Genomic DNA, 14,466 nt, shown 5'->3' with positions numbered 1-14,466 from the left:
CTAGGTCAAACTTGTTCATCTTCTTCCCCCCTAATGGAAACCTTGGAGTGCAAGCGCTACTTCATCTCAATGGAAATCTACAACATCCCTTGTACTTGTCTCGCGCTCAAGGGATAAAGGCTTCTTTGAGTTCACTTTGTTAATTTTTTTTTAAGCAAGTTATATTCAATGCAGAATGAAAGTTCTACAAATTCGGTTACAAAAGACGGAAAACGCCAAAACAGAAAATTAACCACCAAATTAAACAGAAAGTTCACTTTCTTAGTGTGCCCTTTCATAATTCTTCTATGTTAATTTCTTGTAATTTATGTTCCCTCATTAAATATATATACTTCATCTCTATTTCTAAAGTTTTCCAAATTAAACTCTATTATTTAAAAAAAAAATCGAAAACCATACAATACAATTCACTCCTTTTTTGAAGTGATTTGGTTCGTTTGGTTAATACTATATTTTGTGCATGCATCATAGTTAGTTTTTGAGATTGATGTTTCAGAATTTCGTGGATGTGCTCTTGTTTTGGAAGGTTCTTAGTATTTTTTTTCTTTTGTGTTTTGTAACACTCCATTTATTTTCATAATTTAATTTAATTAAATTAATTGAATTATGAGGAATTAAGCAATTGGGCTTGAGTTGTGGTTAGTAAGGAAGGGGGTGCATTGGTAGGCCCTATTACTAATTAAAATAATTTTATTTTATTCTTAATAAAATAGAAGGAGTGGTAGAATAGAGAAGGTTACAGTATTGGGAAAAGAAGTCTGAACGTGAAAAGAGAAGAGGAACGGAGAAGTGCGACCGAGGAAGAACGAAGAATCAACCTTCAGGTAAGGGGGGACTCTTCCGTTTATCTTCTATTATGGGATTATAGATAATATGATAGAATTGATCGTGTTATCCGTACCAATTGGGTTGTGCTTAGGTTGTAGAAATGTTAGGTTTTGGGAGGATTTACACGTAATGAATATGCTGATTCGTGTAATGGTGTTATTTGGATGGTTTGAATGTATTATAATGTGCTATAATATGTGTTTGTTGCACTGTATGCGAAATCTGATTGGAATGGGTTGAATTGGTAATGATTTGGTGAAGGAAGGGTAAAATCGCAGGCTGTTTTCTGCTATTCGGAGCGCTGGGATTCGCCAGTTTGCGCCGCGTCCCGGAGTTGGCGCCGCGAACAGCTTGCAAGAAGGCCAGGAAGCTTTGTTGCGCTCAGTACGCGCCGCGAACATATGACCGCGCCGCGAGGGCGTAGTTTTTATTCGTTCCGCGCCGCGAACCTTTGTTTGCGCCGCGAAGGCGTAGTTCCTATTCGTTCCGCGCCGCGAACCGTGGGTGGCGCCGCGTGCTGTTAGTTGTTGCGACTGTCCATTTTGAAAAGTTTTAAAGAGGTGTAACTTTTAAACCGTAAATCGGATTTTGGTGCCGTTTCGAGTACAGTGAAGCTAATCAGATAATTTATATACTCAAATGGTGTTTGGAGTTGTGGCTCGAACTATTTTTGTAAAAAAACACCGAGCTTATTTGTTTGTGGTAGGATATGCTTGTAGGTACACTAATGAATGTTTACCTGTATAATGTTGTGGTTGTAACTGGTGTCTATTGTACATGTATTGTTGGTATAAATATGTGTCTTATTGATGATTATGACATTAATTGATGTATGTGGGTGATGGGCATGTTATGGTTGATGCATGCATTCATAATCATTATGTGGCTGGTCCTTGACGATGGTGGATCAGTGGTAGCTAATTCCCATTGTGAGGAATTAGTGAGTGGGTGTTACCGTATCCTTGATGATGGTGGATCGGTGAGTTGGGTTATATCCCAGGTTTTTGGTACCACATGCATGTAGTTGCATTGCATTAGGTTGTTTTCCTATTATAACATGAATGGAAGATTGTCCAATGTTATAATATGTGTTAAGTTGGTTGTTTGCCTTCTGATTCTATGGTTTGAATCTGATCATAACTGTAATTGGGTGAATGGCATGTGAAATGGTATTTTATTATTTATACCTTATAACATTAGTTAAATGTGAATGAGACTCACCCTTACTGTTGTTATTTTTCAGATTGAGGAGTAGCTCTCGTACTTGGTGAGGATTAGCTCGTCAAGTAGTGTTAGAGTCAGTTGGGTCCGTGTCATGCTCTGGTCGTGTAACACTGGGGGCGTCATTTAGAATTATTTGCTGAACTTTTTATTTTGGATGGATTTGTATGTTGACGCTCTAAGTCTGTGACTTGGCTGTTTGTTATTCAAATGTTAAAGATAATTCCGCTGTGTTAACATGATGAATCTGAATAAATTTGGTTGACGTTCTCCTTTATGGCATGACATGAGTATTGTTGTTTGAATTATATGGAAGTTGTAATGCCCTTTTCATGTTTACTCTGATTATTGTTTATTATTTATGCGGGGTATTAGGAGGGTGTTACAATAGTGGTATCAGAGCATTGTCGGTCGTTTGAGTCAGAGTCTTAGTGTCGGTTAATCCCTCGTATGCGATTAGTGTAAGGTTGACACTGTCGATACTTCTTGTTCTAATAGATATTGTTTGATATTTAGCAGAACAATGGCTGGCAGAGGAGGAAGGAACGACGACGCGATTGCTGAGGCTCTCGTACGATTGCTGGTGTGATGGGAGGGAATGCCAATGGAGCTGGAATTGGTGCTGACAGGCAGCTGAATAGTTTTCAGAGGAACAACCCTCCGTTGTTCAAAGGCACTCACGATCCCGAAGGCACCCAGAAGTGGCTGAAGGAGATTGAAAGGATCTTCCGGGTGATTGATTGTGACGAAAATCTGAAGGTGAGATATGGGACTCACATGCTGTCTGAAGAAGCTGATGATTGGTGGATGGCTAGTAGGGACGAACTGCAAGCTGCAGGTGTTGCAATCACTTGGGCTGTGTTCAAGAGAGAATTCTTGCGGAGGTACTTTCCTGAGGATGTTAGAGGCAGGAAAGAGATTGAATTTTTGGAGCTGACACAAGGTAACATGACTGTGCCAGAGTATGCGTCCAAGTTTGTTGAGCTAGCAAAGTATTATGTCCACTACAATAATGATGAGGCTAGTGAATTCTCGAAGTGTGTTAAGTTTGGGAATGGTCTCCGCGATGAGATTAAACAGGGTATCAGATACCAGAGGATTCGCAGGTTTGTCGATTTGGTTGACTGCAGCCGAATCTTTGAAGAGGACAATATTAAACTGAAGTCGTCGCACTCTCGCGAGTTAGTCGACAGGAAATGGAAAAAGCATATGGATCGTGGTAAGCCTTATGGTAAGGGTAACCAGAAAGCTGGAGGCTGGAAGAAGCCTAGTGGGGGAGACTCTAGTGCCCCTATTAAGTGCTTCAAGTGTGGAGAACCTGGACATCGCATTCACGAATGCAAAAGTGAGGGAAAGAAGTGCTATAGATGTGGAAAGGCAGGTCACATTGCTATTGAGTGCAAAGGGAACATTGTAACTTGTTTCAACTGCGGGGAAGAAGGTCATATCAGTCCTAAGTGTCCTAAGCCGAGGAAGAATCAAGCTGGTGGTAAGGTGTTCGCCTTATCTGGTTCAGAGACTACTCCAGATGATCGGTTGATTAAAGGTACGTGTTTTATCCATGGCACTCCTTTAATTGCAATAATAGATACTGGGGAAACTCACTCGTTTATTTCATTGGATTGTGCTAAACGACTGAATTTGGAAATATCTGAGATTAATGGAAGTATGGTCATTGACACTCCTGCGTCGGGTTCAGTGACTACTTCGTTCGCTTGTTTGAATTGTCCAATTGATATTTTTGGTAGAGAATTCGGAATGGACTTAGTGTGCCTTCCGTTGGAACAACTTGATGTTATCTTGGGTATGAATTGGTTGCAAATTAATCGGGTTCATATCAATTGTTTCACGAAGACGGTTATTTTTCCTGAAGATGTCAGTGTTGAGGACTTAGAGTTGACGGCTAGACAAGTGGATAAAGCAATGAAGGACGGAGCTGCCGTGTTTATGTTGATTGCGTCCATGGAAGTGAAAAAGAAAGCGGTGAGTAATGACTTACCGGTAGTATGTGAATTTCCGGAAGTTTTCCCAGAAGATGTAAGAGAATTACCGCCAGAGAGGGAGGTGGATTTTGCTATTGAATTAATTCCTGGAACTAATCCTGTGTCGATGGCACCTTATCGTATGTCGGCATCGGAATTGAATGAGTTGAAGAATCAATTGGAAGATTTACTTGAGAAGAAATTTATTCGTCCTAGTGTCTCACCGTGGGGTGCACCGGTGTTACTAGTGAAGAAGAAAGAAGGTTCAATGAGGTTGTGTGTGGATTACAGACAACTCAACAAGGTTACTATCAAGAATCGGTATCCCTTGCCGAGGATTGATGACTTGATGGATCAACTAGTTGGAGCATGTGTGTTCAGCAAAATTGACTTGAGGTCGGGATATCACCAGATTCGGGTGAAGACGAACGATATTCAGAAAACAGCATTTAGAACGAGGTATGGTCATTACGAATATACAGTGATGCCATTTGGAGTAACCAATGCGCCGGGGGTTTTCATGGAGTATATGAATAGGATCTTCCATCCTTTTCTGGATCAGTTCGTAGTAGTATTTATTGATGATATTTTAATATATTCTAAGAATGAAAAAGAGCATGCGGATCATCTTAGAGTGGTATTGGAACTATTGAAGGAAAAGAAACTTTATGCAAAACTGTCAAAGTGTGAGTTCTGGTTAAACGAAGTGAGCTTTCTTGGGCATGTAATTTCTAAGGATGGTATTGCCGTTGACCCAACGAAAGTAGAAGCAGTGTCTCAGTGGGAAGCTCCGAGGTCAGTTTCCGAAATCCGTAGTTTCCTTGGTCTGGCGGGTTACTATAGAAAGTTCATTGAAGGTTTTTCAAAGTTAGCATTACCGTTAACTAAGTTGACTAGGAAGGGTCAAGCGTTTGTTTGGGATTCGAAATGTGAAGAAGGATTCCAAGAGTTGAAGAAGAGGTTGACTAGTGCGCCGATCTTGATTTTGCCGAATCCGGCGGAATCTTTTGTTGTTTATTGTGATGCTTCGTTGTCAGGATTAGGAGGTGTACTGATGCAGAATCAACAGGTAGTCGCTTATGCGTCGAGACAACTCAAGGTGCATGAGAGAAACTATCCGACTCATGACTTAGAGTTGGCAGCAGTGGTATTTGTGTTGAAGTTGTGGAGGCATTACCTATATGGTTCAAGGTTTGAAGTATTTAGTGATCACAAGAGTTTGAAGTACCTCTTTGACCAAAAAGAGTTGAATATGAGACAAAGAAGATGGTTAGAATTTCTCAAGGATTATGATTTTGAACTGAATTATCATCCGGGTAAAGCAAATGTTGTTGCCGATGCATTGAGTAGGAAGTCCTTGCATATGTCTATGCTTATGGTGAGAGAATTGGATTTAATTGAGCAATTCCGAGATTTGAGTTTAGTATGTGAAGACACTCCTATCAGTGTTAAATTGGGTATGCTGAAGCTGACTAGTAGTATTCTTGAGGAAATCCGAGAAGGTCAGAAGACTGATGTAGAGTTGGTTGATAAGTTGGCTCTGATTAATCAAGATAAAGGAGGTGAATTCAGAATCGACGAGAATGGTATAATGAGGTTTGGTAATCGTGTTTGTGTTCCTGATGTTGCCGAATTGAGGAAGAGTATTCTTGAAGAAGGACATCGTAGCGGATTGAGTATTCATCCTGGTGCTACCAAGATGTATCATGACTTAAAGAAGCTGTTTTGGTGGCCTGGAATGAAAAAGGAAATAGCTGAATTTGTCTATGCTTGTCTGACTTGCCAGAAGTCGAAGATTGAGCATCAGAAACCGTATGGAGCTATGCAACCGTTATTTATTCCAGAATGGAAGTGGGATAGTATATCTATGGATTTTGTTTCAGGTTTGCCGAGGACGGTGAAGAATTATGAAGCTATTTGGGTTATTGTAGACAGGTTGACAAAGTCTGCTCACTTTATACCAATGAGAATGGATTACCCAATGGAGAAGCTGGCTCAATTGTATATTGACAGGATAGTGAGTTTACATGGTATTCCTTCGAGTATCGTGTCAGATAGAGATCCAAGGTTTACATCCAGATTCTGGGAAGGTTTGCAGAGGGCTTTGGGTACTAAGCTGAGATTGAGTTCTGCTTATCATCCGCAGACGGATGGACAGACGGAAAGAACTATTCAATCACTAGAAGATTTGTTGCGTGCTTGTGTGTTGGAAAGAGGCGGTGCTTGGGATAGTTATCTACCCTTGATCGAATTTACTTACAATAATAGTTTTCACTCGAGCATTGGTATGGCTCCGTTTGAAGCTTTGTATGGTCGGAGGTGTAGAACGCCTTTATGTTGGTATGAATCTGGCGAAAGTGTCGTGATTGGACCGGAAATTGTTCAGGAGACAACAGAAAGGATCAAGATGATTCAGGAGAAGATGAAGACTTCTCAGAGTCGTCAGAAGAGTTATCATGATAAAAGAAGGAGGACACTTGAATTTCAAGCAGGAGATCATGTGTTCTTGAGGGTGACCCCCACAACTGGTGTTGGTAGAGCACTGAAATCAAGGAAGTTGACTCCGTGATTCATTGGTCCGTTCCAGATTACGGAGAGGGTGGGAGAAGTGGCGTATCGTATTGCGTTGCCACCGACGCTTGCGAATCTGCATGATGTATTCCACGTATCACAGTTGAGGAAATACATTGCTGATCCATCTCATGTGATCCAAGTCGACGATGTACAGGTAAAGGACAATCTGACAGTTGAAACTTTGCCTATGAGGATTGAAGACCGAAGGCTGAAACAATTGCGTGGCAAGGAGATAGCACTGGTCAAAGTAGCTTGGGGAGGACCAGCAGGTGGGAATGTGACTTGGGAATTGGAGAGTCAGATGAAGGATTCCTATCCAGAGTTATTTGCCTAAGGTATGTTTTCGAGGACGAAAACTATTTAGTGGGGGAGAGTTGTAACACTCCATTTATTTTCATAATTTAATTTAATTAAATTAATTGAATTATGAGGAATTAAGCAATTGGGCTTGAGTTGTGGTTAGTAAGGAAGGGGGTGCATTGGTAGGCCCTATTACTAATTAAAATAATTTTATTTTATTCTTAATAAAATAGAAGGAGTGGTAGAATAGAGAAGGTTACAGTATTGGGAAAAGAAGTCTGAACGTGAAAAGAGAAGAGGAACGGAGAAGTGCGACCGAGGAAGAACGAAGAATCAACCTTCAGGTAAGGGGGGACTCTTCCGTTTATCTTCTATTATGGGATTATAGATAATATGATAGAATTGATCGTGTTATCCGTACCAATTGGGTTGTGCTTAGGTTGTAGAAATGTTAGGTTTTGGGAGGATTTACACGTAATGAATATGCTGATTCGTGTAATGGTGTTATTTGGATGGTTTGAATGTATTATAATGTGCTATAATATGTGTTTGTTGCACTGTATGCGAAATCTGATTGGAATGGGTTGAATTGGTAATGATTTGGTGAAGGAAGGGTAAAATCGCAGGCTGTTTTCTGCTATTCGGAGCGCTGGGATTCGCCAGTTCGCGCCGCGTCCCGGAGTTGGCGCCGCGAACAGCTTGGCAGAAGGCCAGGAAGCTTTGTTGCGCTCAGTACGCGCCGCGAACATATGACCACGCCGCGAGGGCGTAGTTTTTATTCGTTCCGCGCCGCGAACCTTTGTTTGCGCCGCGAAGGCGTAGTTCCTATTCGTTCCGCGCCGCGAACCGTGGGTGGCGCCGCGTGCTGTTAGTTGTTGCGACTGTCCATTTTGAAAAGTTTTAAAGAGGTGTAACTTTTAAACCGTAAACCGGATTTTGGTGCCGTTTCGAGTACAGTGAAGCTAATCAGATAATTTATATACTCAAATGGTGTTCGGAGTTGTGGCTCGAACTATTTTTGTAAAAAAACACCGAGCTTATTTGTTTGTGGTAGGATATGCTTGTAGGTACACTAATGAATGTTTACCTGTATAATGTTGTGGTTGTAACTGGTGTCTATTGTACATGTATTGTTGGTATAAATATGTGTCTTATTGATGATTATGACATTAATTGATGTATGTGGGTGATGGGCATGTTATGGTTGATGCATGCATTCATAATCATTATGTGGCTGGTCCTTGACGATGGTGGATCAGTGGTAGCTAATTCCCATTGTGAGGAATTAGTGAGTGGGTGTTACCGTATCCTTGATGATGGTGGATCGGTGAGTTGGGTTATATCCCAGATTTTTGGTACCACATGCATGTAGTTGCATTGCATTAGGTTGTTTTCCTATTATAACATGAATGGAAGATTGTCCAATGTTATAATATGTGTTAAGTTGGTTGTTTGCCTTCTGATTCTATGGTTTGAATCTGATCATAACTGTAATTGGGTGAATGGCATGTGAAATGGTATTTTATTATTTATACCTTATAACATTAGTTAAATGTGAATGAGACTCACCCTTACTGTTGTTATTTTTCAGATTGAGGAGTAGCTCTCGTACTTGGTGAGGATTAGCTCGTCAAGTAGTGTTAGAGTCAGTTGGGTCCGTGTCATGCTCTGGTCGTGTAACACTGGGGGCGTCGTTTAGAATTATTTGCTGAACTTTTTATTTTGGATGGATTTGTATGTTGACGCTCTAAGTCTGTGACTTGGCTGTTTGTTATTCAGATGTTAAAGATAATTCCGCTGTGTTAACATGATAAATCTGAATAAATTTGGTTGACGTTCTCCTTTATGGCATGACATGAGTATTGTTGTTTGAATTATATGGAAGTTGTAATGCCCTTTTCATGTTTACTCTGATTATTGTTTATTATTTATGCGGGGTATTAGGAGGGTGTTACATGTTTAGTTTTGTTGTTGCTGAGATGTGTTTCTGTCATTCTCTTGTAAAGAAGACAAGGATTTGTTGGTGATTTTAGTATCATCAATGTATTTTGGTAGTAATGTGATTTACTGTAAGCCGATGCAATTATGCGTTAAGCTTGAAACGAGTTAGGGTAGTGCGGAGTGCACGCTCGTAGAGCCAAACGTGCAATTGAATACGAATAATAGAAACGGGGTTCTAAGGGGCGGAGCCCCTGGCGGGGTGCGGTGCAGCGCCCCGTCGGGGTCCAAGGGGCGGAGCCCCTGGCGGGGTGCGGGGCAGCGCCCTGCCGGGGTCCAAGGGGCAGCGCCCCGTTCAAAAAATTCGTTTGAATAGTTGCACCCTTTCCCAACCGACATAACCGTTTTACTGAACAGGTGTGTCGTTTCCCAACAGACATAACTGTTTGTACCGAACACGTGCGTCATTTCGGTTTCTATTGTTGATCTCCTATATAAAGAGTCATTTGGCCTCGGTTTCGAATACGAGAAAAACATACTTCCTCTACATTCCTGATCTATTCTCTATTGTTAGAAACAAATTGTTCTTCGAGAATTATCCCCGCAAAGATTTCGTGAACCCAGACAAGAATAGGGTCGAAATACTTTGTTCGGAAAGTGAACGAACACGATTCTTGAAGATATTCAGGATTATCATACCAATTATTTCTAATAGGATCCACTAGCGTTATTACAATCAACTAAATATAAACCAATAGATGGGATGACGAATACATCATGGCCATTAATTTATTTTATTTTTAAAAAAATAATACAAAGTGGAAAGAGATAGAGACAAATGATTAAAGGGAAATAAAATCTCTAGCGTAAACCTTATTGTCTTTAGATTTTATATAACACACTCATTCATTTTTATGAAGGTGTGTGTTAGCATCATACACCTTTGTCAATTAACACTAAAAACTCTTCTCTCTCCTCAATAACTCTCAAAATCATATTTATGTTTAAGATTCAATTTTTCTCTCTCTTTTTTTCAACCAATCTCATTTTGATACATTTATTCTAAATAATAAAAAAAATTTAATAGTACTAATAAAATAAAATAATCTCATTTTGGTCACTTGTGCAAATTGTCTCACCATTTCATACCTAGCATGACAAATGCTCTCATAAAATAAAATAATTACACCGTACTTGATTTAAGATGACTAACTATTTCCAACCTGTGGGGACCACTTCTTTGGTCAAGAGGGATGACTCAGCTATTGGGCCGGTGGAGGTTTTGGACTCTTTAAAAGGCCCAATGTCTTTTGATCTAGCCTGCAGGAAAGCCCTATCGAACAAATCCAAGAAGGTGGGCAAGAAACACAAAATGAGAAAGAAAAGATCGGTGCAGGATCTGGGAAAGAAAGTGGAGACTAAACCCTCTTACTTTGCGTGTATAGCTCCGAGGAAGGCCATTAATCTGCAGCAAGCATCCTCTTCGGCGGCCATTCATGTTGATGACGATGATGATATATCAAACGGTACGTTCTACCCCTGTCTTTCTCATACAGATTCTGAAGTGAATCGTTGCAATAAGAGGCTGCTGAATTCTTCGCATTCGGAAGTGGGTAGAAATATGTGGAATTCCATTGTCAATTTAGGTGTGTCTAGTGTTAGGGATGACTGCGAGGGTATCAAGAAGATGGCTCTATTGGAGAATAGAGGTAATGAGGGAGAGAAGGCGCAGAGGGCTGAATTAGTCTTGGTACCATGAATATTCTATCTTATAACATAAGAGGGGGAGGCATTGCTTCCAAAAGAAGGAGGATAAGTTACTTACTGAACTCTTGTAAGGTAGATATTTGCTTCCTGCAGGAAACAAAACTGCCTAGTTTCAATGATGGGTTAGCATATTCTTTTTGGGGAGGCAATGATTTAGACTGGACGGCTTGTAATTCGATAGGGGCGGCGGGAGGTATGGTTATTTTATGGAAGAAAGGCTCGTTGGATATCATTTACAGCTTCATAGGCAGTGGTTATGTAGGCATATGTGCTGTGTGGAAAGGACTGAATATTAATCTAGTGAATATTTACGCTCCTTGCAGCGCAACGGCAAGGAGAGATTTATGGAGGTCATTGATAGAGATAAGGGGTAGAAGTCCTAATGTCGAATGGTGTCTCAAAGGTGATTTTAATGAGGTCACGGGAAGTGCCGAGAGATTAGGAGGAGGTGTTAATTTCTGCAGGAGAGGTATGGAGGATTTCCGAGAATTCATAGGTCGTATGGGGGTTGAAGACATTTCGTGTGTGGGCGGTAAATTTACATGGTTTAAGGACAATGGGAAAGCTATGAGCAGGCTTGACAGATTTTTGGTTTCAAAAATCTTGATTGATGTTTGGGGTGTGGTAGATCAAAGGATAGGCAAGAGGGATATCTCGGATCATGCGCCAATTCATTTGAACTCTTTCTTTATCGATGGGGGACCAAAGCCTTTCAAGTTCAACAATGCTTGGTTCAAGCATGACGAATTTAAAGGCTTCATTAAAGAGGAATAGTCGAAGATGACGGTTAAAGGTCGGGGGGATTTTGTGTTATTTGAGAAGCTCAAAAGGTTAAAAGCGAGTCTTAAAGTTTGGAATCGGGAGGTTTTCGGATGGATAGACTTAAAAGTGGACAAAGAGGCGGGAATTATTAATGAGGCGGATGAAATGTTGGTGGATAACTTTGGGGGCAGCATAGAGGACTTGGTAGAAACAAGAAGGAAAGCTTCTTGTGATTTGTGGAAGACGTTAAGCTTGAAAGAGAGTATGTTAAGGCTTAAGTCTAGACAAATGTGGTTGAAGGGCGGGGATACAAACACTCGGTTTTTCCATAATTTTATCAAAAAGCGATACCGTAAGAATGCAATTTCGATTTTGGAAGGAAGAAATGGTAGGGTGGAAGGAGTAGAGGAGGTGAAGGTGGAAGTGAAAAATCATTTCGAGAATTTTTTCAAAGAAGAAGACTTCTTTAGAGCGGTGCCGGAGGGTTTGAATCTTAAGAGATTAAGCGAAGAGGATAGGAAGTGGTTGGAAAGGGAGCCTTTGGAGGATGAGATAAAGGAAGCGGTTTGGGATTGTGACGGAAATAAGAGTCCGGGACCGGATGTTTTCACTCTAGAGTTTTTCCAACTTTGTTGGGAAACGGTTAAGGGAGACGTTGTTACATTCGTGAAGGATTTCTTTCTTAAAGCAAAACTTGCTAAAGGATGTACATCTTCTTTTTTAGCTTTAATTCCTAAAGTTAAAAATCCACAATCTTTATCAGAGTTTAGACCAATTTGTTTAGTGGGGAGCTTGTACAAGATTTTAGCGAAAATCTTAGCAAGTAGATTGAGAAATGTTGTTGGGAAGTTGGTTTCTTGTAATCAAACGGCGTTTGTTCTGGGTAGAAACATAACGGATGGGGTTCTAGTAGTGAATGAGGTGCTTGATCTAGCTAAAATAAATAATCGAAGATGCGTGGTGTTGAAGGTAGATTTTGAGAAAGCCTACGACCGTGTAAGTTGGAATTTTTTAGCCTATGTCTTAACCAAAATGGGCTTCGACTCCAAATGGTTAAGATGGATGGAAGGAACCATTTTTTCTAGTGATATGTACGTTCTCATCAATGGTAGCATCACAAAGGATTTCAAAGTGGAGAAGGGGCTTCGTCAAGGGGACCATTTATCTCCTTTCTTATTCGTTTTGGTTACGGAGGTTCTTACAGCTTTGATGAATAAGGCCATTTCTATAGAGGATTTTCAAGCTTTCAAGATAAATGATTGGGATGAGGTTAGTATGCTTCAATTCGCGGATGACACCATAATTATTGGGGAAGGAGACACATCAAACTTATGGAGCATGAAAACTATTCTTAGGGGTTTTGAGATTATGTCGGGCATGAGAATCAACTTTCATAAGAGTAACATATTCGGAGTGAATGTTGGAGAAGGGTACCTCGAGGCGGCTTTTACCTTTCTTTCATGCAAGGTTGATAGATTACCGTTTAAGTTTCTCGGGGTTAGAGTGGGTGATAGCCCGAGGAAGTATTCTATGTGGCGGGAGTTGATTTCGGTGTTGAAGAATAGATTGGCGATGTGGAAGGGAGTGCATTTAAATTTGGCCGGCCGGGTTTGTTTGATCAATGCCGTGTTAAATGCCTTACCAATTTATTCCCTTTCTTTCTACAAAGCACCATCAAAGGTCCTTAATGAAATTAGTTCCATCCAAAGAAAATTCCTCTGGAGTGGAAGTGATTTTAAAAGATCCATTAATTGGGTTAGATGGGAGATTGTGTGCAAATCTATTGATGAAGGTGGTTTAGGGGTAAAGAACGTGGAAGTGATGAATGTTGCGCTTTTAAGTAAATGGAGGTGGAGGATTCTTTCGGAAGATAATGTTGTTTGGCGGGGTATCCTTGAGTCCAAATATGGAAACGTGAGGAGGAAGGTGCTAATTGGGGACATTTCCGTTATCGAGAAATCAGACTCAATTTGGTGGCGTGATCTTCTTATATCCGACAACTTTGAATTTTTTCTTTTTCAAAACTTCACAGGTGCTGTATCGTGCAATCTTGGAGACGGACAGGATGTTCCCTGTTGGTACGGTTGTTGGGCAGACTCCCAACCGTTGATGGTGCTTTTCCCTGAGTTGTTCGCGCTGGCCAGGAACGACGGAATGGTGGTGGCAGCGGCTGGAAACCATTCGGTTTCAGGCTGGTAGTTGAATGCTGCAGACATTCTGGTGGATAGCAGCAGCAACAGCGCTGCTGGGCAGTGGCTGGACTTGCTCGAGTTAATTGTCCTCGATGTACCAAGGTTCGGTGTTAAGGATTCTTTCTCTTGGAGAATTAGCAAGGATGATGTTTTTTCGGTAAAATCATGTTTTTCCTGGTTCTATGCAAAGCTGTCCGGGCCCTCTCTCAATGAATCAGTCGCAAAAGCTGCGTCTTTTTGTGGAAGCTAAATGCTCCTTCAAATTTCTTGTTTTTTGGTTGGAGAATTATTCATGACAGAATTGCTACCAAATACCAATTGCTCAAAAGGGGAATTTTAGACGCCAACGAATCACTATGTGTGTTCTGTTCGACAGCGGAGGAAACTTTACTCCATTTGCTAGGTGGCTGCAGTGTGGTGAAAGATATTTGGACGAAGGTTCACGCGTGGATAGGATCGATTCCCGATTTCACTCTGGAGGATTTCATGCTCTTTCCTTTCTTCTATGAAAAAGTGAGGATTTTAGTCAAAAGGAGGATAGTGGGAGTTATTTGGCTTGCGTCGTGTTGGAGTATTTGGATGAGCCGCAACAACATAATCTTTAATAGCGGGTGTTTTAGTTTCCTAGATTGTTTGTCGGAGATTGTGTTCCGTTCGTGGAAGTGGTTACAATCGAGTCTTAAGCTAGTATCAAGTTGTAATTTTCATATTTGGCATGTTCTTCCGCTTTGCTGTTTTGAGTAGCGGTTTTTCTTTTTTTGCCTTGTATTTGGGAGGAGCAACCCTTTTGCTCTAGTTTAATTCCATTGCCTATTAAAAAAAAATCACAAGAAAATATACACATTGAATATTATCATTTAATAATTCTAATCATGAATAAAATAAAAGATGCCAATTAATGC

The sequence above is a fragment of the Vicia villosa genome, unplaced genomic scaffold, assembly GCF_029867415.1.
Source record: "Vicia villosa cultivar HV-30 ecotype Madison, WI unplaced genomic scaffold, Vvil1.0 ctg.000089F_1_1, whole genome shotgun sequence".
NCBI classification, from domain to species: domain Eukaryota; kingdom Viridiplantae; phylum Streptophyta; class Magnoliopsida; order Fabales; family Fabaceae; genus Vicia; species Vicia villosa.
Note: the sequence above shows the minus strand (reverse complement) of the source record.